Raw genomic sequence first — 25003 nt, forward strand, 5'->3', positions numbered from 1 at the left:
TGGATCGCCATCTATCCCACCCACAGCCCACTCCGCACATGCTCTTAATAGATATTATGTGTACACACGCCCAAATCAATGTGCTATTTTAAAAGAGCTAATTTCTTGCACTGCATTAAAATGTAATTTGAAGAATAGCTATGTGGAGCGGCAGCGGCACCTACCTCGGCGCAACACAGTCCGAGCGCGGGGGTCCCGTCCCCCGCGCCCGGTCACTTAACGTCCCGGACACCCAGGACACCTTCTCTTTTTCGTCCCCTGCAGGTACCGACGCTGGAGCCCGAAGGACCGGAAGCCCTCGCCAGTAACCCCGGAAGTGACGGTGGGTCGACCCCAAGCAACCCGGAAGCGATCGACCTTGACCCCGGAAGTGGACGGCCAGACCAGAACCCGGAAGGTAGAAAAAGCCCCGAGGACGAAGGAGAGGCGTTCGGAGCAACCGACTCGTGGCAGGAGGCAGCGGACAGCGACGGACCCCGGAGAGAGAGAGGAGCAGTACTGCAAGACCGAAGCGAGGACGAGGAAGAGGACGTCTGGACGGAGGACTGGTGGCGTCCTCAGGAGGAAGCTGGAGAGCGGCCGCAACTCGGACGAGAGTTGCGGCGGGGCACGTGAGTACCTGTTACCCTTTCTCCGTGTCCCCTCCTGTGTATATAGTACTAATTGTAAATACCCTTGTATATATTCCGTAGACTGCACGAGCACAGGGATATTTAGGGTTGTTCTCACACGCACTGTACAAAGACCGAGCACTGCCCTGCACCATCCCGCCTTCAACCCTCCCACCTTTTTCTTGCCTGTTCCATCCCCCCTACCGTCCCCTCCTCACTGGCCTTTCTACGTACCCTTCACTCCCCGGTGTAGGTGGTGGGGTGTACTGATTGAGTACTCAGATTAAAAGCCCTACGCTTCTCTCCTCTTTTTCAAGCCTCCAAGGAGCCCCAGTACCACACCGAGGAGACTACTGGCGGAACAAGGAGAAGCAGATCCTGATCCCCAACAACCTCGCCGAGCCTGGTTCACTGCCGTTTCTATCAGCCGACCACCCCTTGGATTCTACACTGCCTCCCTCCCTCATTTTGACTTTGTCCTTCTGCTGCAATAAAACACTTGTCATAGCCCAATATATACGGCCTCCCCGCCTGTTATTCCGGTCCGCCCGCCACCCAGCTCCACAAGCTATAATTATACACTATTTTCTAGCGGATCTAAAAACACGTGCACGCGTTTTCTTATTTTCCCATACAAGGATAGTGTGCTAAATGTATTTCTACGGGGTATTATTCCCTGACCCTGCTTACCCCTGCTTACAGCTGCGCGGTAAGTATACAAACATCACGTTTGTCCAGTGAGCCGTACTGGGGTCCCCGCCGCTGGGCGCACCTGAAGCCCCTGGGCGGTGCCCGTGCTGTAATGCACGGTAGTAGAAGTGTGTGTGTGTGTGGTGTGTGTGCCTGCGCTCTGCGGCGGCTGACTGCAACATCTCCTCTTCTCTTCCTTTTCAGGATCAGGCTATTTTTGGTGCCTCTATCGCAGGCTCCGGTGAGCGTGAGATCATCGCCGTCCAATCCCGAGGCCGGTAGCTCGCCCCAGCCCGGGAAGCATGCATTCTTTACAGTGTGCAGCTGCCTGCAAATGTGTACTCATTACAGAGCGTTGGTGCACAGTCCTCAACTTATTGTCTGTACTGTGTGTGTTGGGGCTGTGTGTGTGTTGGGGCTCTGTGTGTGTTGAGGCTCTGTGTGTGTTGGGGCTCTGTGTGTGTTGGGGCTCTGTGTGTGTTGGGGCTCTGTGTGTGTTGGGGCTCTGTGTGTGTTGGGGCTCTGTGTGTGTTGGGGCTCTGTGTGTGATGGGGCTCTGTGTGTGATGGGGCTCTGTGTGTGATGGGGCTCTGTGTGTGATGGGGCTCTGTGTGTGATGGGGCTCTGTGTGTGATGGGGCTCTGTGTGTGTTGGGGCTCTGTGTGTGTTGGGGCTCTGTGTGTGTTGAGGCTCTGTCTGTGTTGGGGCTCTGTCTGTGTTGGGGCTCTGTCTGGCTAGCTTTTTTTGTAGGTGGCTCTATGTGTGGGTGGCTCTGTGTGTGTGTGGGTGGCTCTGTGTGTGTGTGGGTGGCTCTGTGTGTGTGTGGGTGGCTCTCTGTGTGTGTGCAAATGCAATAGGTCTCGCATTTGGGAGAGATTAAGCTATTGGCATTGTAAACAATGCCATTTATTTATCTGTTTTCAAAACCAACACATAAATAAAAAAATTGTCATTTACAATGACAATAGCTCTAACTTTCACAAAGGCGAAACCGTTGCATTGTAAATGCTTGTTTTAAATTCTGTTGATTGAGGTTTCACGGCAACATATAAGCATTCTGCCACGTCAAGCAGAATAAACAAAAAAAATAACAACAAACGCATTAGAGGTACATAATGTGATAAGTTGTTACAATACATGCGACCATACAGTCCCATCACAATAAGGCATTCTATGCAGTCCTAGTGATCCGAGAACACAACAGTACAGATAGCTAATCAGGTCACACAGTTACATTATGGGTCTGCAGCAATAAATAGTCTATTACCGGCACTCAAATATCTTTAGGTCTGGATGTCACAGGCAGTTCCTCAGCATACAACTCCAACTGTTCACGGCAGTACACTAGATCTCTAAGCCATTCATCAATTTTTGGGGCAAGTTTGCTTTCCCATGTGAACATGATCCACCTTTTGGCGAGCAAGACGGCCACCCTCACAAACCTGCCCAGAGTGGCCTTCAGCTGGGGGACATTGTAAAGTGATTCCTGTCATAGAGTGTACGCGAGCAACCACCCCTTCCCAATATTTAAACACAAGTGCACACTGCCATGCCAGGTGGATGAAATCATCATTTGGCAGACCACAGCGCTTGCATTGATCAGATTCTCTGAGGCCCATTTTGTACAGTTTATCAGGGGTATGATACAGTTGATGAATACATTTAAAAAGTATGATACGCAGATTGCCGCTAGGCGTGAGGCAACCTGTTAATGTGCAAATCTGTCCCCATTCTTGTGGGAGGATCTGAGCAGTCAATATAGTTCCAACTCTCCAGACTGTTGTCCGGCCCATGTACCGTTTCCTCTTGTACCGCCTTATACAATTTAGTAATCAAATAAAATCTGAACAAGACGATGAGGGTTCGCTCCTGTGTGCACTGGAAAGCTATTTTTAAGTGATCCACCCACTATATATTTACTGAATACACGCTCAACGTCTAGTGGTTCATCGTCACCAAACACTACCTCACTACATACAACCTCATCCTGAAGGAGCGTTTTAGTATTAAGTTAAGTTATTATTAACACATTTCATAGTCGTAAGAAGTCCCAAAGAAAATCTTCCAGTAGTATGATGTGCAATTCTGTTTTCTTTATTCAGTCAATGCATCAATGTCAGCCAACTCGACAAGAATTTAATAGAATTAACAGGCGACGCGTTTCGTCCCCATCTGGGACATCATCAGGGCTCCAACTAATTTGAATCCACAGGTTTGAACTCTGACATTCAGTCTTATTTATGTTGAAACCAATCGGTCCTCAGTATGAAAAACTTCCTGAAATTCTACTTGTAAATTTTCAACAACTAAACCATGTCTGAGCACAGAATTCCTTCTTGGCACCCAAATCCGATACCGTCTTGATTATAAGTACAAATCCTACTTGTAACTCACTTCACTATTCAAAAGTCCAACACCATGCTCTAGTTCTTAGAATGATTCTTGTATGAAATCTGGGCAGCACTATTCCTGTGGTCCTCAAGTCTTCTCCCAAACCAGCATATATCAACGTTCTGATCCGCACCATCGCCAAGTTCCTTGCTTCCGGCACGATAAATCTGGATGGTATTAATCTCAGATCTAGGCGTGTGTCTATGAGTATATGTGAGGACGCTCGCAAGTGGATCAGGGTGTGCATCACCATCCTCCACCGCAACGTGTGGAATAAAATCATGTGTCCGAAACCAATAATAAGTCTATTGGGCCTATGCGCATAGATAATATACATAGAAGTCAGGAGCGGCAAAACCTCCTTGTTCATAAGCAAGCGATAGCGTGTGCCAACTAATTCTGGGCTGTTTGTCCCCCCATACCAATCTCAGGAGTTGGGTTTGCACCGTCTAAAAAAATTGTTTAGTGAGTTTGATCGGATATTACAAAAGAGATATAAAAACCGTGGCAGGATTACCATTTTGATTACTGCGATGCAGTCTGCCAAGGACAGCGGGAGATGAGACCACCTATCTACTTGTTGCACTAAATTGCTGTGAGCCGAGCCATAATTCTCTTTAATTACGGTGTCAGGGTCACAGTGTACCCAGACACCAAGTTATTTAACAGGGTCCGCGGTCCATTTCGAAGGATGTTGGAGCTGGGGCGGAGTCGTGACTTACATCAAAGGGATACTAACCGATTTCTCCCAATTGATCTTTAGTCCAGAGAATAGGCCAAATCGGTTATATTCGCGGATGACTGGGGATAGATGCTAGTGAGGGTCCCTAATAAATAAGACCATATCACCCGTGTACATGGAGATTCCAATGGCCTATGATTAAAATTGATGAACTTGTTCAAGAGTCTGAGATCCATAACCTGCCTCCATTTCCCTAACTTCTTGATGAGGAAGAAGTTGGAATACAATCCTTGGTTGAGCTGATGGTTTGGCACCTCCTCTATTGTGTTCTTGGACATAAGCGATCAAATTAATTTTTTCAGGATGGGCAGATGACGATGTGATGACCTGGCACGAGGTAGATTGGGAGGCTTTTGAACTAATTCCAGGGTGTGACTGTAATGGTCACCCATCTGTCAGCATCGAAGTGGGACTACAGTGACAACATACTTTTTTACATCATTGTCCCCTATAGGTGTCTTGCAGCTTTCCCCCTGTCGAAGATCCTCGCTGCACCAGCTGCCTGCGGTAGGTGGATCATGTTGTAGGACAGTAGGACTTGGCAGAATAGTGTGATCGAAAGCCCTGTTAAGAATAGGGCTGAAGCCTCTCCTGAAATTGAGGCCTGGTAACAAATTGTCCTCTTTCCCTGCCACAGCAAAGCTGAAAACGTCTTTGTTGTAAGGTGCCAAGTGACCTTACGGTGTCAGTATCATCAGGATCAGCCTTTATAGACCGCAACACCTCAACAACATGCTTCCCGAACAGGTTCTCTCTGTCAAACTGCATGTTGAGAATCTTAGCTTGTATTTCGCAGCAAAATGCAGTTGCCTTTAGCGATCCCTAGCGTACCAGTACTGCTGCCTCAGCCATCCTCCTGAAAGCTGTTGATGACACGTCCATGGCCATGTCAATGATCTCAGACAAGGCCTTTTCCCCTTCAGCAAGTATGACTCTGGGCTCTTTTTTATCGTCCTCTGGGAGATACTCTAGCAGAGATGAAATGTCAGACCACATCTGATGATCATATCTTCCTAGGATGGCGAGGGCATTGGAGGCTCTGATGGATGTAGCCGCAATAGGGGAATATCTCTTCCCAATATTATCAAGCCTAAGGCCTCCCTTGTTCGAAGGAGCTGTGCATAGTGAAGAGGGGTTCTTTGCTCTTCTCTGAGCTGTCCGCATAATTACCCAAGCAGGTGTGGGTAGGCCCATGAGGCATGTATGGGAATTCTTTGGGGCCTTCTACTTTTGTCCAGCTTCAGTATCACAGCTGGAACTGACGCTGGGGTTTTCATAAGTTTCAAGCCTTGTTGCCAGATAAAGTCTATGATGGGAATACATTGTGTTGAGTGTTGTACTCCCACCTTAAAATCATATAGGAAGCACTGTCTGTTTTGCTGGTAGTGCAAGGTCAAAGCGCTTTGAAGCCCTTTCAAACAGGTCACAAAACCCACCAATGTCAGCTTGTGGAGAATCTGCTGTAAGAGGAGTTGGAGATGCTGGCATAGGCGCTACATAATTATCCCACTCAGGGTGGTCACTCTAATCCGCCTGGACTGAACCCTTTCCAGACTGCTAATCACCATCACTGTCATGAAAAGTGTCCAAAATATGGACGGGAGGCGCAATTGGTCTTAATTTTTGAGGTCTTGGTGTGCCTTGTGAAATCGGAGTGTCCTCTGAGGATGCTGTTGAGGATCATTTTTATAACAGTCTTTAATCATCATGCGTAAGGCTGTTACTAGCGAGACAGGAATCAATATGGCTGACTCCTGCGGCTCCTCCTCATTCTCTTCATATGGATAGTCCTTCTGGAATGTATCATATCCCAGGGCAGTTTTTTGACCGATATCTGAGAAGGAAAAATCACTCTCTATATAGTCAGACTGTTTCTGATCCGAGTCATCATCCACCGTGTCCTGATGTTTTACATTTAATTGGGAGGGACTATATGCAGGACCACTGACACTTTTATCCCCCGATTCTTGGAACTCCAGCAAACCTGTTGGAAGACGGGGTGAATTTTTTTTAGATGTCTTGAAGCGAATTAGATACTGTGCCCTTGTGAGAAATGAATAAAATGTCATTTTCCACCGTCAATGGGCATTTTGATGGTACCGTTGTTGAGGTCATCGAAAACCTGAAGCCGGAAACCAATGTTGTCAATGGTGCAGTAGGTGTTGAGGCCATTGTCACTGTTCCTGTCGGCGATGGGATCTTTGCCCTCATAGATGGTCTCGTTGACTAAACTGTTATCAGGGTCTTCGTTGACGATGATGAGGAAGTTGTTGTTGTTTTTGTTGTCATAGTCCAAGTCGACACCATCGTCGGTGAGGAGGCCTTCTGCGAGCTAGCAACTGTAGATTATAGGATCTTCGTTGACAATCACATTTTTTGGGAAGACGGCTCTTTAAAAGGAGTATCAGAGGCAGATAAGGCTGGTGAGAGAGGGAAGGACCAGTCAGCTCCTTGCTTTTAACTTTTTCAATGCAACCCTCTCTGCTGCAAAATCTTGATATTTTTGAGTCTCTGACAAAGGATGACTAACTCCCATCCTTACTTGTCTTTGGGGAGGTATGAGCCCTCTCCTCTTCCTCAGAATCCGACTCAGACAAATTGCTCTTCTTCTGTAGCCACAGAAGCAATCTACCCTCTAGGCCTTTGAGAGTTTGGCAGAAAAAGTACGGCAGTACTTGCAGTCTTTTGGTTTATGAAGTGAGGGAGACTCCCTATCACACGACGTGCGGTTAGAAATCTGAGAGATGGGAGAGGGCGGAGCTAGCCACGCCTGAAGATGGCGGTTTTCTGAGCAAGCTCCTTCGGTCGCTTGCATAATCCTACTTCTATCCTGCACTACTAACCTGCAAATGAACTAAACCTCTGAAAGTAAGGCACTGGAAGCTTGCTGTATCCAAGGGAGCCTACTCTTGTTGCCCGGAGTAACCCAGAAATAAAGAAAGTATGCCTGCGATAGTGAGGCCCAAAGAATGCGCACTGACGTGAGCTGCGCCGCGACCAGCTGGGAAACAACGAACGTGAGGCCGCAAAGGCGACTTTATCCTGAGTGCGTCCGACCCACTGCCTGAGGGTCGGTAAAGCCTCTGGCGCCGCTGCCATCCCCTGCAGGTGGCCTGCGACGAACAAACCCTGCTGGGGTTTGAAGGTGGTGATCGCCTGATCCGGAGACCCTGGAGCGAGACGGTGAGAGCGGTGCCGCGCACGGACTGCAACGGTGGTGAAAGGCCTGACGGCCGGACTGCTGTGCGTCACGGGGTATCAGACACCGCATAACAAGCCTGAGATCGGAACATATTGGTACCACGGGGCTGCCCCCAAAAAACAACAGTAAGCTCATAATTGCGTGGGAGGGTGAACAACACTACACCGCATGCACCGGAAAACAGCCGGGGACGGAGGTAAACGCTACTGCGGTGGTCCTGGCCTGCTTGGCAGAACATAGCGACGATAAGGCAGAAAACACGCTCCGCTGGGGGAGGGCCCCTTGCCACGATAACCACCACCAGAAAACTAGGCCATATTCGCCTCATGCACGGACTGCGCCACTCAAGGAGAGCGAGGAACGGATCACCATTTGTGGGAACCGACCCCGTAGAGACAAGGCTCCGAAGAGCTAGCTGCAGTGGGAGTAATCTGGGACTGCTGCGGCCACTACACTAACTGTCTCTGGCTGTGGGGGTAAGGTAGACACAACAACGCCGCACATACCTGGAGGTACTTGACCTGCCCCCCGCTGCGCCAACTGCTTCATAGCACCGATACTGTGAACACCAGAGTACCCTGCAGTCATTGAGCAGAGGAGGACCGTCCCCACTCACATACCCAACCCGCATTACATAGACGGAACTGCGGATCACCAGCGTGTATCCACTGGGCGATTGCTTGAAATTGAAGACTGCAGAGAGCTTGGCAGCCCACAGTACTAAATATCAGTCAGATCCGCCCATATGTCCCTCGAAACCACGAAGACTACACCTTACCTATGGTAGAGCTGGGAGAAAGACCCCATTAACTCTCAACGCTGAGAAATGGGAAAAGCAGACAGAACCCAATCCAAGCTACATTTCGAGAAGTCTAAAAATATGGCTGAGAATAGCTCGGAAGACCAGCATACTACGCAGTCGGCCGCAACAGCGGCGGGTGCAGACACCACTGGAGACGTACATTCCATGTTCTCGACAATACAAGCCACCTTATCAAATATTGATGGCAAAAGAGACTCTCTCGCCTACAGAGTAGACCGCATGTCCGAACGCTTGGACAGACACAAAGAACGAATCGACATGGCGGAACGCTGTATTTCAGCCGCTGAAGATGCACAACAAAAAATGGAAACCAAGCAAGTGAACATGGACAAAACCCTGACAGCACTAATGGTGAAGTCTGAAGATTTGGAAGCGTACTCTCGCCGAAATAATTAGCGCTTTATGGGCATAGCGGAGACAACTAACACGGGACCCATGGAACGCTATATTGAAGACTTGCTGATAACACTTTTGGGCAAGGAAACCTTTTCCGACGTATTCATGATAGAGAGGGCGCACAGATCTCTAGCTCCACCACTGCCACCGGGCGCCAGACCGCGACCGATCAATGTCAAATTATTGTACTATAGAGACCAAGATGCAGCACTCCGTAAGGCCCAAGAATTGGGTAGCTTGAAACATGAAGGGATGGACATCTATCTACCCTGACTTCACAATGCAAGTCCAGGAGGCGAGAAAGAAACTCCTGACAGTGAAAAAGAAGCTACGCGACCAAAATATCCCATATGCGATGGTCTATCCGGCCAAACTGCAAGTTACTTATGGAGCATGATTACAGTTTACACCGAACCAAAGGAGGTGCTCACATAACTGCAACAGAAGGGCTCCCAGAACACACACAAAGGAAATCGCCAAGAGGAGGCCCAGAAGAGCAGGCCGGCACTTCAGACATTGATTATTACGACTATCCTCTCTGAACTGTTCGTAAGTGCTGAGATGGACACTAGTGAATACACCAACAAAGCTACACATGAACACATCTACGGAATCGAGGAGGACTACGCGGTACGGGATGATGGCGCTCATTTATAATTAAGGGGGATTTCCAATGCCACAGAAGCTTGACGCAAAGCAGATATTAATACACTGAACTCATTGAAATATATGGAGAAGAATCACTAACATACAGTGAGGTAGCCATACCTTTGGGACTATTGGATGATTGGACAAATCATCTTAAAGAACGACCTAAAAATGTTAAAAGAGGACCTGTTATCCATATATGAAGACCGATTACAAGCTGCTGCCCCCGGTGAATATTTTATTATTGGGAGGAATATTTGGAGGAACAATCAGTATATTCTGAATAACCACTTTTTTTTGCCCTGAAGAAGTCCTTTTTTACGAAACACGTTGGCTACGATTTGTCTGAAGAATAAAGAATAAAGAACTTTTAAAAAGTCTTACTGAATAGATTTCACGTTTTGCTATATTTGTTTGCCATTTACCTTTTGTGGGGAGTGCTGGATCATTGTGGTTGTCGGTTGACAGATAAGTGGTAACTGTGACTTTATGGTTGTAAGGATGAAACAGCAATGGCTGTGCGAGATAGACCTATGCCTAATACATGTGCCCAGGCAATATTGGGGCCTGCGCTGCGGCATGTTGGCCACATTGCTCTCCTGACGTTGGCAGGTTTACATGTGTGCGCTATGTTTTATGTTTAGACAAGTGCCCCCCCGTGTGACAATGTCGCCGGGGTATTCGGCTGCAGCTCCCACCAACCTTTGTGCACCACAACAAGTTAATTTTTTTTGAGGGATTAGGTGGATGGGAGATGGGAATGGCATAGTATTTTTGGGATTGTCTTCACTGTAATTGGGATGGCGAAGTGGGAGGGAAAATCCAGAAAGTAAGGTCGGTGACCGGAAGGCAAGTACCACGCACATCACGAGAGATACACCCACACGACAACGACGAGTCCAATACAACTACCCAACATAGAATGGATAATAGATCACGACACACAAGAACCCTGACACTGATGACATGGAATGTGAGATGCCTAAAGAACCCACAGAAAATTTGGAAAGTTCTTGCATGCTTAGACCAGCATAAAGCAGATGTAGCCTGTATACAGGAGACACACCTCACCGACGCCACAGAGGGCAGAATAGGTACAAGATGGGCATCCTACCGAATGGCATCCTCATAATCCACATATTCTAGAGAAGTATTGCTCTTTGTTAAGCGTGGAACACCATTTACTCTAATCAACTCAATGAAGGATGATCAGGGACGGTATATCATAATACAAGGAAATTTCGGAGGAACAGCTATGACTATTGTCACAACATATAGTCCAAATTCGGACAATCCTTTATTTTTGCACAAATATGGGTAAACTGCGTACATTAAGGCAGACAGCAATTATTTGGGTAAGAGATTTTAACACATGCATAGACCCATCACTGGACAGGTCCACATGCAATGACAGGTTTGGGAAGCAGGCCGCAAAGGTGCTAAGGGAAGGCATGGAAGAATGCCCAATGACCGACATATGGCGTTTGCGACACCAAGCCACAAGGAAGGTACCTGCATATCTACAACTCACAATACATGGTCCAGAATCGAAATTTGCCTAGCTTAGTAAAGGTAAGTTTCAATTCTATTAAGGACACGAAGGCGAGGATTATGCTTTTCTTCCTTCCCTTTATTTCTATGTAAAAACACAGCAGCCAGAAAAGCAATAAAGATGATTTTTTCTCACAGAAACGAGTAAATCCAATCCATAAACATCAACTCCCATAAGTCCAAGGGATAATGCAGCAACTGAGTCCTTTCACACTGTCCATGAATCCTAGAAAGCTCCACCATCTTATCTGCCATTTGTTCCATCGTGATAACCTACCACAACCGGGCATGCCACTGTGATAGTGAAGGCACCTCCTTCCGTTTCTATGCAGAGGTCAATGCGAGTTTGCAGCACCGAGACACAACCACATAAACATTCTATCTCCAGTGGTTTGACGTTTAAGATTGCCATCCCGCAAACCCAGAAGTGCAAATCCCAGGTCATCGGGATGGGATACCCCAGAATCTCTTTGATTTGAGCCAGGATCCCGGTGCAGAATGGGCAACTGTTGGGACAGTCCCACCAAATGTGTTGGAAGTCCCACAGCATTCCACACCCCCACCAGCATAGCTCAGTAGTATTAGGAAATATGTATTTTTTCAGTTTGGTAGGGTAAAGATACCAGTCAATTAAGACTTTATAGTGAGCCTCCCATAAGCCTATTGAGTGGTTAAAACGGGGGATATCCCTCCAGAGCCTGCTCTATCGGGGCTCATCTATTGTATCACTGAGTATCTGTTCCCAAAATGTCATATGTCTTGGTTGGAGGGTAAGAAGTGTGTTGAGCAATAATGATTATAGAAATGAGATGCACCCTTTAGAGCCTCTCCACTTTTAACAAATCGCTCTATTGGAGTAAGCACTCTGGTGGCAGCAGCTCTGTTTGGGCGGAGCACCCAGTGTCTTAGTTGAGTATAGTGAAAGTGTTCAGAGGGCTGTAGGTGCAAATCTTTCTGACAATGTTCAAAGGTAAGAATATCTTCATTATGGAAAAGACGCAAGATGGTAAGACATCCCCTCCTCCCTCCAGGCGTCGAATGGTCCAGGTTGTAGTGCTGGGGTAAAGGCTGGGTTATAATGGATTGGAATGAACAGTGAAAGAAAGGTAGTCCAGTATGCTGACCTATTCACCTCATCCCAAACTGTAAGTGTAGTGTTTGTCGGTGTACTGAAGTAAGTATCGGGTTTCCACAAGAGGTCACAGATAGATCTCCCCGCCACCGCCCTCTACATATGGAGCCAATGCTTATTGGATTCGCACGCAGACCATTCCTAAATTACTCTCAGTTGGGCTGCTTTATAATATAGCTGGAAATCTGGCAGGCCTAGGCCTCCCTAGGTTTTCAGGAGCCTGAGGAGTTTATATGAAAGACTGGCTCTACGGTTTTGCCAAATAAATCGAATGACTAGGGAGTGCAAAGTGGATCGAAATCCTTGGTCAAGTTTGACAGACAGGCCCTGAAACAGCTATCTTGGGGAGGACCATCATTTTAACTGCATGGGTACATCCCAACCAAGAGATGTACATGAGAGATCATCGTCTAAAGTCAGCTTTCAATTGCTCTAAAAGCAGTGGATAATTGGACCGATAGAGGCCCGAAACTCGGGGGGGGGGAGGGTGATTTTGAAGCCCATATAGGTCATTTCTTTTTTTGCCCACTGAAAGGGGGTGGATGCCACCACCGCTTCCATATCAGAGGCTGACATGGTCAGTTTAAACAGGAAATATTTTGTTAAGTTAATGCGGAATCCTGCCACCTCTTCAAAGTCTCTCAGTTCAACCTGTAGAGCCTCTAAAGAAGATCGGGGGAGGTTAGGGAAAGCAGTACATCATGCGCAAATAGGGAGATTTTATGCTCTGTGGAGCCAAAATTGATACTTTCAATGGAGGGATTCCTGTGTATTGTAGCCACCAGAAGCTCAATACTGAGGGCAAATAGTAATGGAGACAGGGGGCACCCCTGTCTCGTCCCCCTCTCCAGGTCGATTTGGTTTGTACTCACTCCATTAACCAACACTCAGGCTTGTGAAGCACGGTATTTGGCCATGATCATGGATATAAATTGATTGTAAAAGCTGAAACGATGCAGGGGGTGGAATAAAAAAGACTAGTCCACCCGGTCAAAGACCTTCTAGGCATCCAAGGCCAAGTGGATCACCCTTTGTAGGTGATTGTGAGTTTGTCTTCCTTTAATAAATCCGGACTGATCTGGGTGGATCAGTTCTGGCATAACATCATCAAGCCTGGTTGCAATGATCCTTAAATACAACTTGCCATCTAAGTTAAATGGTGCTACTGGTCGACATGAACCACAGTGTCTTAGATCTTTTCCTAGCTTTGGGATAGTTAATATGAGTCCTTTGCTCATAGAGCCGGTGACAGCACCCGATGCATGCATGTGGTTACATTTTTGTACTAAGTGGGGTATAAGATCGGTGCTAAAAGTTTGATAAGAGTAGGCCATTAGACCATCTGGTACCGGTGATTTATGAGGTTTCAGATCAAAAAAAGCGCCCTGCCAAAACTTCCTCCTCATGTATCAGTTCTGGGCCTCCGACACCCTCAGAATGTCTACTCCATCCATATACTGTATCTGACCTTTCTCCTCAGCCATGGCTGCAGTTTGGAGATCCCAATGAAATTCCCCAAAGTCCTATGCTTTCTCAACATCCAATACCATGATCCCTCCTGTTTCTTAGTCAAAATCGTTGATGTATTACCTCCCACGTTTCACTCTCAATTGTCGCGCCAGATGAGGTCCTACTTTGTTGCCCTGTTCATAGGTTGTACATTTGAGTCTTAGTAGGGTGAGTTACACGCTGTTAGTATAGATTGCATTAAGTCTGCCTCTCCTTATGCGTCTGTTCTGCTTTTTGAAGTTCTGCTTCTAGAGCTAACCTGTCTTGTAACGTGTAACCTGCCTTGTTTGTTTAAAGTCAAGATTAGAGCGATACATTTCCCACAAAGCATCGCCTTAAAGGAGTCCCAATTATTTGACGGATTAGTATTCTGGGAGTCATTTAGTTGAAAATATTCTCTAATAGCTTTCCTCAATTCATTCCGCAGGAACCTATTCTAGTAAGAGACCCGGGGAAGAACCAGTGGCAATATTTAAGAGGAGGGGAGTCCCAATCTAGAGTTAACGTCACAGGGGCATGATCGGATAGAGTAATTGGGTGAAATGAAGCAGTTATTAAGGCCGGGAGAAGTGCTTGGCTAACAAACACGTAGTTTAACCTGGAGTAGGTACGGTGTTAGTATGAAAAGAAAGTGTAATCCTGAGTCGTTGGGTGCATGGTTCTCCTGGCGTCTCATATGCCATGGGAATGAATTGTCTGTTTTAAAGTTGTGGGGAAGCTCCCCATGTTGGCCCTATGTGGATGGGTGCTGTCAAGCCCTAAATCCCAGATAAGGTTGAAATCATCCATTAGAAAGTTCTCGCCCTTTGCAAATCCCCCCAAAATGGAGACCAACACATGTAGAAAAGGGGCCTGAATTGAATTAGGTGCATAAATAGAGGCAAGAGTACACTTGCACCCAATAATACATCCCTTAACCATAACATTCCTGCCTTCTTTATCGGTTTTGCACCCCTCCCGTTGAAAGTTTAAAGAGGCATGTAAAAATAGGGCTGCCCCTTTATGTTTAGTGGTAGTGGTGCATTTATCCTGCAGAGGGTAGGCCCTGTGGCATAATCTGTGATCATTAGTCTGTCTAAGGTATGTCTCTTGTATTGCTATCACATCATGGAGTTGATCGAGGAGATTTTTCCACAGTTTGTGGCGCTTTGCAGGAGAGTTAAGGGCTTTAACATTCTAGGTGAGTGTAGTAAACGCCATAGCAGGTCAATGGTAGGGTTTGGTATAGAAAGTATCAAGGTCCCCTCTCACCACAGCTTCCTGGTCAATACAGTATTTCTGCATTGCACCGATTCCGAGTAATTCCCCGTTCTCTCCATTAACAGACATTCCCAGTATCCCAATAAACAGTTCCCCTCCCCCAACAATAACAGATGAGAGACAAAGTCTCCCTGAACTTATCTGTTCAATAAAGTAACTCATCTTATCTGGCATATAGGCACTTATCCGCTAATGCAATCTGAATACCTAGCTATTATGGTTAAGGCCAAATGTATAGCAACACGATCAACAACATAACTCCATCTGAAGGAAAGATTACCCATCTGGTGTGCATCAACCACCCCTGCCATTCGCCCTCCACAGGGAAGATATCTAGAACGTGGAAGAGTCAGTACTATCTTCTAGGTTGACAGTCATCTTGTATATGTAGTCCCCAGTCACCCAATTCTTGGGTGACTGGCTAGGAGCATCATTTCAGGCTTTTCTCAGTGTCTCCGGGCAGGGCAATGCTGAGTAAGACATCATCCCTTATCCCTGTTCTCAGCTGCAGCTTCAGAGGACTCTGTTGGGTTTTCGCCTGTGTGCTGATCCTCTGAATTTGGTAGCCCCAATAACTTTGTCGCCTCCGAGAAGTCCGTCACATGGCAAGTTCTATTTTGAAATTCAAAGGCCAGACCGAAAGGGAATGTCCAGCGATATTAGATAGGATCTTGTTGTAGTTTATCGATGATGGGACGAAACTAAAGACGTCAAGCTAGCATGGCAGTGGCAAAGTCTTGACAGAGGGAACATGTAGCGCTCTGGAAGGAAATGTTATCAGCTTTCTGAGTCGCTTGAAGAATCATTTCCCTCACCTTGAATGAGTACAGCTTTGCCAAGACATTTAATGGTAATCTTCCACTCCCCTGTGTAGGAGGTCCCAATCTGTGGACTCTGTCAATCTTGATCTTCAGCTGTTTAGCCCCAACATGGTACAGCCTTGAAAAACCACCATAGTATCATCATGTGTGCTGGGTATTCCAGACAAAGAAAAGTTGTCTGGAGTTGGCCTAACGGCTAGGGTGGTCGACCTCATATCTGGGGAACTGGGTTAGAGTCTCGGCAATGACGCTGTACATCCTGTGATTCTGGGCCAATCACTTAATCTCCCCGTGCCTAACAAAAAATGAATGTGTCCTCCTGTAATACAACTGGTGCTATGTATAGCGCTCTGATACCCGATTCGGGTCAAGTTCGCGCTATATAAAACTCTGTAAAAAAAAAAAAAACTAGTTCTGAGAACAAGCCTATCACAAAAACCTCTGCTCCCTCTGTCAGTTTTCAACTGCGTACATTGTCTCTTCGAAATCTATTTTCAAGGTCTTCTCATTTCAATATCGAAGCTTGTAGTTGAGTGTGGAGAAGTGTTGTAGTCTCATCTACCTGATCAGTGCGTTCATCAAGGTCTTGTACCTTAATTTCCAGGTCTAGTGCACTGGTGCTCACTGAGTCGACGTCCTGTTGAAGAGCGATCAATTTGCCGTTAATGTCCGACCTGAGAGACTCTAAGAAGGAGGACAAATCCATCTGCAGCACTACTTTCAGATCCCGCTTGAAATCTTGCAGAGAAGCGAGTAGGTCCTCCTTCGTGAGTGCCAAAGTGTTGTCAGCGCTTACCAAAAGCGGGGAGTCTCGTGATTCCACCAGAGCAAAGTAGCTAGAAACCCTATACACCTCTTTTTTTTAGGCAGCATAAAGGCTATAGTCCGAAAGAGAAGGTGACGAGAAAGTACCTTACGAGTTGGTTAGTTTGAGGTGCCTCACATCTGCATGACCTGGCCCACAGCCAGTGATCAGGGATGAGATGCTACATCAATCCACTCACCCACAGCTTAGAGGAGGGGCAGGGTGTGCTTCCTCTCTTCAAAGGAGCACCAGTTCTCTCGCAACTGGTCAGTGGTAGTGCAGAACCCCCAGAGTCACATGGGGGGAGGGGGTACAACATTTCAGGAGAACTCTGGACTATTGTGTCTGCTGAGATGTCCAATTTCAATGGAGCCTACGGATACACAAGTGGGTGCAGTCTCTCCTCATGCCACACAGACTCCAGTTCAGTTCAAAAGCATTATTCGGTTTATGATAACAACCATATCAGAAGACATAAAATACAAAGCTATAAAAGACGGCCCGCATTACATTCTCAAGATATTTTGTAAACAAACATAAGCAGTATGTTGCATGAGATTCCATATACACAGCTTCCATTTCTGAAAAAGTGACGAGTGCTAGCAAAAGGGTTTCTTACAATTTGTGCAAATTTCGCAATAAAGTGGCAAGTGCTTGCTATATACATTTCAGACAAGGATCAACCAAATACTTTATATATTGCTTAATATGTGGATAACACAGTAAGATACCTTGTATAGTTTATATTCAGAGCATACCGATTTTAACAAAAGTGACAAGTGCTAACATTTTACATTATGTGCAAATTTCGCAATAAAGTGTCACATGTCAACTATATACCCTATTGTGCAAATTATGCAAAAAGTGCAAAAATACCTTTAGTACTAGATTGATTACATCGTGTCATATTAAATGTATAAACTTAAAAAATAATAGATTTCCTAGCATCAATGCATTTGAAAATATAGATTGCCACATAAAAGCATACATCCGGGTTTTCAAAAATAGACATTAGCCTCATAGCATTTTTAGTGGATTGAACATTTTATTTTAAAAACAGGTGTTTCAGATAAAACTTCCTTAAAAAAGAATAACATTTACAAAACATTAAAAAATGGCAGCAACTTTGTTTAGATATATTGTCACATGGGCATACAGAACTGCTACTTTTTTTCATAATCGGGAAGGCCACGAGATGATGAACGATCCCAAGCCTTAAACGTGTCAGGACAAAACGATGAGAAGTTTTTGTTACATTGGTCAAATATGCCTGAAAACCAGCTTTAAGATTTAGTTGCTGGTAAAATACTAGGGTAGGTTGTTGCCCAATTAGTCTCCCTCGGGCCTCCCCTTTGTGGGCTAAAAAAGTTTGTTTAAGTTCTTTTTTTGCAATCAAGGTTGCATACTCTGGTTCTGCATAAATATTACAGTTAAACAAAAGGCTATACCAGTGGTGAATAAAACTTAACCAGGGGATACGGGAAAAATGGTCCATCTTCAAGCAATCTTTAATAATTAGTTGTGTGAATAATGTTTCCTCTTTCGACCAAATAGATCGCCATAATAACAGAGGGCGCAAAGCAGCTAAATCTGAGATATAATTAAGTCCCACTTCCTGGTGTATCAAGGCTGTAGAGGCCGATGGTGGCACGCTCAACAAACGTTTAGGAAAGGTGTTTTCGTCTTGCTGCAATGACTTTTCATAATGGTGGCCCCAAATTCCTGCACCATAAAGTGCAGAGGATACACACCTGGCATTATAAATGGCCACCATATCTTTAACTCTTCGGGCCCCCACTTTTGTTGAAAATCTAAAAATGCTATTGGTGTTCCTATCCATTTTATACCGTACATTATCATATTCGCATGACCATTTCCTATTTCCAGCGAATGTTACACCGAGGTAGCAAAATGATTTTACCGATTGCATTTTAGTATTCTCTAGATAAAAAGCCTTACTTGGTTTAGGCCTTTTTTCCCTCATATCATAACAAATGTCTTTGATTTATTGATTAAAAGTTTTCTGCCATTAATAAACAATATAAAATTATTAATAAGACGCGGGAGGCCAATTGGGGTACGTGATAATAAAACCGCATCATCTGCATATAATAAAATTGGAACAGCCTGACCATCTATCGAAGGGGCATCTGCAGGTATCTGTCTTAATGTTGCGTCAACTTGGTTAATAAACAGTAAAAATAAAAGTGGAACCAGGACGCAACCCTGTCGGATGCCCCTTTTAACATTAAAAGGGGGGGGATACATTTGCCTGCAGACCTATCGCGCACTCTGCTAGATAATTTCTCGTAGACTCTTGCCAGGACGTCTACAATTTCTTTTGGGGCACCAGAGTCAAGTAGTGTAAGCCACAATATAGAGTGGTCTACGAGATCAAAAGCACTGCTCAAGTCTGCGAAACATAAAAACATATTACCCCCTTTTGCTAATGTATATTTTTCGATAAGAATATCAAGGTTGACACACTGCTCCAAGGTACCTAGTCCCTTCCTGAACCCATATTGCGCCTGTGAGAGGATTTTGTTATCTTCGGCCCAAATTTCAAGTCTTTTTAACAAAATCCTACTCATTACCTTGATGGACGAATCCAACAATGATATTGGTCGGTAGTTGCAGGCTTCTGATTTGGAACCTTTCTTAAAAAGGAGAATAATTAGTGACTGGCCCCAAGATGGTGGAAATTGGCCTTCTACGGCGACATTAAAAATCCTAACTAAAATCGGGGCCCATAAGTTCATTTCGCTCTTGTACAGGTCAATAGGCACCTGTCGGGCCCCGGTGCTTTACCCCCCTTACTATTGGCTAGCCCTTCATATACTTCTTAAATATTTATCAGTAGGGGTAGAATGGGCCAAGTCGAATCAGACGGCATTAGCAATTCGATAACATTCCTATCTGGGTAAAAAATATTTGTGAAATGTTCAATCCAAGCATTACAATTTACATGCGAAATTAGTTCTGGTACGCAGTCGTCCTTTAAAAAGGGGCAGTTTATTGTCTCCCAGAACAATTTGCTATTATTTGTAGCTGCTGCTAGGCTAAGTTTATCCCATGCTTCGCCTTGTAATTCTCTTTTGCAGGCCTTAATAATTTGCTTATAATTAAAACGCAAATCTTGAATGTGTGCTTTGTTTCGTGGCTTGGTGCCTAAAGCTAATTTCAGACTATGTAAGGCATGAGTACAATTCCTATCAAACCATCCTGCATGTGCTTGTTTTTTTGCACTGTGGTTCTTAGTTAAAAGTCCTTCTACTGTATTGTTTATCTTGAGAAAGCTAGAAATCAAAGACTTTGGATCAGCCTCCTCACTGAGGCAATAGTCTATTTCCCATCTGCATTTCGTTATCACATCTCTTTGTATTTTTTGCGGGTCGACACCAGCCCATTTTACCCTCATGCCATTTGGTCTTATGGGGGTAATGTTGGTAATGCAACTAGTGTTTTTAGGTTATCTGTTCCCCCAGCATAACAGTGATAACGAAATGCTATTGTGATCACTGACGGCCTGTTCCGTGAACCATAAATTGGCATAATCACTGTTGTCTGAGATCAAAACATGATCTATGGTGGTGGCGGCATTCCTGCCGGTAAAGGTTGGGCATTTGATATTGTCCCTGGTCGTGGTACAACTCAATAGTTCGGGGTCGAACTTTTCTATTAAAGTATTTAATGCTGTACCATATTCGCAGTGGGGAAAGTGCATGTATTCAACATTGTCATCTGCACTGTGACTCTTCGTAAAGCCACATATTTTTGTTTGGGCCAGCGGACATACTTGGATAATAAAATCGCCAACCCAAAGGATAATAGCTTGCTCATTTGACAGTGACATTGCTCTTTCAATTTCTTTTTCCAGACCATGAATTACACTCCCCCTACTGTTATTAAAAATGTTGTTATAGTAGGTACCTAGGACCAGGTCTTTACCCTTATGAAATTGCAGCCTCATTACCTGACAGTGTGAATCTTTTGTTATGCAGCTTTTGATTTTACATCCAATTAATTCATTGGATATAAGAATCAAGGAGCCACCCTTGGGCCTTCCTACCATAGAATCTGTAGCATTTAACAGGTGCGAAATATATCCCTCTACAAAAATTGAGTCTCTACACCAGGTCTCCTGCAGGCAAATTATATCATAATCTGAAGTGGTGAAATCTCTCCAAAAAGGGGTATCCAATTACCTGTTGAGACCTGCTATATTCCACGTTATAATAGTGTAGCCTTTATTTACATTATCTTTAACAGGCTTACGGGTTGTATGCAAGGTGTTTGGACTCTCATTGATTAAACGATCTAACATTTCCTCACTTGCTACTATATGAGATTCTGTTTGCCCCCCTAAAATTGTATCTTGCAATTCTCTTGCTGTATTTGCTACCAGTTCTGGATTAGATTTACTACAGTCTTGTTGTATGGTAGGTAAAAAGGATGGCAGCCTAGCCTCTGGTGCGACTATTTGGACTTTATTTCCCTGGCTCCCTGTTAAATTAAGTTTCTGCAGTGTTCCATGTTCTATCGCAAGTCAGTAGTTGTCTTCTAAAGAACTAAATGCCTAAAACCTATTAAATAATGGGACAGTTATGCAGGGTGGTGGTACCAATAATGGTGCTTGTTTGTTGGAATTAGAGTTATAATTTGGGCTATCATGATTACTAGTCACCATCAGGTGTCTATAGAAATATCCTAATGGCAAGAGAGTCATGTTGTACTCCCAGTGTGACGGAGGTGGGGCGTTCGCGAGAGTATTCCGTGCCCAGCCCGGGGACTTAAAGTTGATAATAATACAATCTCCCTGAAAACTTTTCTTAAGAGGGCCAATCCACCCCACCCGTTGCATTAGCAATACCTGATTTGCCCCCATCATCGGGAAGCCACAGTTGTTTGACAACCAATGTCGGGTTTTGTTCTTAAGTGTGGCATGATTTTCCCACTGGTCTTTCCTTAATTTGGGAACGTTCACTAGAACTGCCACATAGGCCCCGCATTCAGGAGGCAAGTCAATAGATAAAGGCGCTTTATTTGTTTTAGGAGGCGTAAGGTCTGGATTTTCTACTCTAGTGGTGTCTATTGCAGAGGGTTTACCACCCCCTGGGGTCGGTTTCTCCCTTTGATCCTTGCCATAATTAAAAACAGCAGCTGACTTTTCTCTAGTCTGCATGGCGTTTCCCTTTGATATTTCGCTGGGATCTAAATTTCCTATATGTGTCCTCTCAGTATGATAATTAGATGTTTTACATGCTGATGAATTATTAGCACTATTGGTAAGCAGATTAATACCCTCCCTATTTGCCTCACTATTTTCAACTGCCCTTGGTTTGCCCTGCTCAATCCTCGCATACATTTTCTCAAGACTATCATTTAATTTATGGACTTCCTTGGCTATATTGTCTACCCTATCATGGAGTGGCCTAAGCAACACAATGAATTTATCAAAAATAGCTTCTAGAGATATTGAACTTGGGATGACATCTGAAGCTTGATTTATGTTTGTGGTTGCTGTACCCCCCCATGTAGAATATCTCTTGTCTTTCTTGGCCTTGGTGTTCCCCTGACCAGTTGTTTTCTTCTTATACCCATGTGCTTTATTTAGAGGAGTGGGAGAGACATGAGGGAAGTAGTCAATATAGATAATGTGGGTGTATTGGAAATACGGGAGGGCTCTTCAACTGTATCATTCGCACCATGAATATGACCAATTATATCTTTTACAACAGGAGATGACTCAGGGATGATTAGTCTTTCATCATTAGCCAAGATAGATTCTTCACTAGTCTTGTCTCCAAACATAATGCTAGGCCCCCTAGACAGGCGTCTCTCTGTACGATTAATTTCCTCGGATAGGGCACTAACGGCTTTTACTAAAAATGTGTCAATAGTAGTGCACGTTTTGTCCATCAGATGTTTATTTGCCCGTCTCCTTGCGTTTTAGGGTATAGGCAATACTCAGTCCACAATTACAAAGGGGACTTCAAGCGTACACACCTAAGACTTTACAAATACAAGGCTTTCCACATAGAAACAAAGTCAGTACCTTTCAGAAATTCTATATTACCAGATCTAGTTTCTTTCAAGCGTTAGGGGGGTGGCCCAGCCCAGCCTCTTCCGGCCTCTGACGGCCTAAGACGGTCCCGACCTTGTCCCGGGCTTTTCCCGGCACCGCCCCCGCGCGGCCCACGACGCGGGAGCTTTGCAGGACTTTTAAGCGCCACCAGGCGCTGAGTGGGCGTAGACCGCATGCAGGCCGCAGGGGTTCCTGGGAGTTGTAGTCCCACACTTCGGCGGCGGCTCAATCAGCAACCGCGGGGTCAGGACAAGCAGCGGCACCAAGCGAAATAGCAGCAAGTGCCCCCACGCCGCTTCGGCAGCCCAGTCAATTGCCTCGAAGGTCAGGACAGGTAGCGACAAGATAAACCAGCAGAATGTCCCCCCACGCTTCAGCATAGCTTCGGCTCCACCGGAGCTCTGCAGGTCTTTTAAGCGCCACCGGGCGCTGGGTGGGCGTAGGCGGCGTCCAGGCCGCAGGGGTTCCTGGGAGTTGTAGTCCCACACTTCGGCAGCGGCTCTATTAGCGGCTGCGGGGTCAGGACAAGCAGCGGCGGCCAAGCGAAACAGCAGCGAGTGCCCCCACGCCGCGTCGGCAGCCCAGTCAATTGCCGCGAAGGTCAGGACAGGTAGCGACAAGAGAAACCAGCAGAATGTCCCCCCACGCTTCAGCAGATCTCCCGCTCTACCAGAGCTCTGCAGGTCTTTTAAGCGCCACCGGGCGCTGGGTGGGTGTAGGCGGCGTCCAGGCATTAGGGGTTCCTGGGAGTTGTAGTCCCACACTTCGATGACGGCTCAATCAGCGGCCGCGGGGTCAGTACAAGCAGCGGCAGCCAAGCAAAACAGCAGCAAGTGCCCCCACGCCGCGTCGGCAGCCCAGTCAATTCCCGCGAAGGTCAGGACAGGTAGCGACAAGAGAAACCAGCAGAATGTCCCCCCACGCTTCAGCAGAGCTCCCGCTCCACCGGAGCTCTGCAGGTCTTTTAAGCGCCTCCGGGCGCTGGGTGGGCGTAGGCGGCGTCCAGGCCACAGGGGTTCCTGGGAGTTGTAGTCCCACACTTCGGTGGCGGCTCAATCAGCGGCCGCGGGGTCAGGACAAGCCCAAGCAAAACAGGAGCAAGTGCCCCCACGCCGGCATCCCAGTCAATTGCCGCGAAGGTCAGGACAGGTAGCGACAAGAGAAACCAGCAGAATGTCCCCTCACGCTTCAGCAGAGCTCCTGCTCCACCCGAGCTCTGCAGGTCTTTTAAGCGCCACCGGGCGCTGGGTGGGCGTAGGCGGCGTCCAGGCTGCAGGGGTTCCTGGGAGTTGTAGTCCTACACTTCTGTGGTGGCTTAATCAGTGGCCGCGGGGTCAGGACAAGCAGTGGCAGCCAAGCGAAACAGCAGCAAGTGCCCCCACACCGCGTCGGCAGCCCAGTCAATTGCCGCGAAGGTCAGGACAGGTAGCGACAAGAAAAACCAGCAGAATGTCCTCCCACGCTTCAGCAGAGCCACACAGACTCATTTTGGGTAACAAAGTCAGCACAGTTTGTTGATTATGCTGTATGTAGCATGCCCAGGCTATGCCTCTATTCTTGTCACACTAGGTGTATCTAACTATCAGCAGTGCGCACAGGAATTGAGATCCTCCAGGATATAATTTCCTCCCACTTGTAGGACATAGCCGATACCTCCAGCATTACCTTTGGAGGCCCAGCCACGTCATAAGCGGTTGCTGCAAATTGGCTCCATCTCAGTCCCGGTAGGCGGCAAATTTCGGCTCCACCACTTTGAGATCAGGTAGTGGCCTTCCCTGTCATGTGTGCACTGTTGAGGCTTGAGATCCTATCACCCCTTCTCTGTCTTATCGCCACCCTGTTAGCCATTGGTGCACATCCCTACACCCCTCTAAAATGTTAGCACTGCCGGGTGTCCCTCTGCAAGGTGGCTCCATCTTTGTCCTGTTAGGCGGCATGTCGTGGCTACGCCAAGTTGAAGTCAGGCTGTTGCCTCCCCGGTCACTATCCCACTGCAGTGTGGGTAAGTCCCTGCGTCCCTGTTGGGGGTTATCTCCTCAGCAGCAGGCCACCGTGTTCCTCAGTGCAGGAATTATTGTCCCCTGGAGGCCCCTCACCTCTTCGCAGTTGTCTCACCGCTTCCGGGGGTCTCAACCGTATTTTATATATGTGAATTGGTCTCCAGCACAGTCTGAATCTGAGGCTGCCGCTCACTCCCTAGCCCCTCTCAATCGCTCGCCATTCGTGGCATTGGAGGGATCAATAATCTTCCCATGCACTGTCTCCAAGTCCTACTGTAGCTTGGAGTGCACGTCTAATCAACAGGAGTTGCCATAAAAGCACTTTCCTTAACTTGCT

At 46.3% G+C, this 25003-nt stretch overlaps 1 protein-coding gene across 1 annotated transcript in view; it reads right to left on the bottom strand.

Annotated features, from left to right (window-relative positions):
• Positions 1 to 25003, bottom strand: part of LOC144763349 (A-kinase anchor protein 7-like) — a 257894-nt gene that overhangs the window by 230250 nt on the left and 2641 nt on the right. The gene's annotated exons all lie outside the window — the stretch shown is intronic.

The sequence above is a fragment of the Lissotriton helveticus genome, chromosome 6 (assembly GCF_964261635.1).
Source record: "Lissotriton helveticus chromosome 6, aLisHel1.1, whole genome shotgun sequence".
NCBI lineage: Eukaryota > Metazoa > Chordata > Amphibia > Caudata > Salamandridae > Lissotriton > Lissotriton helveticus.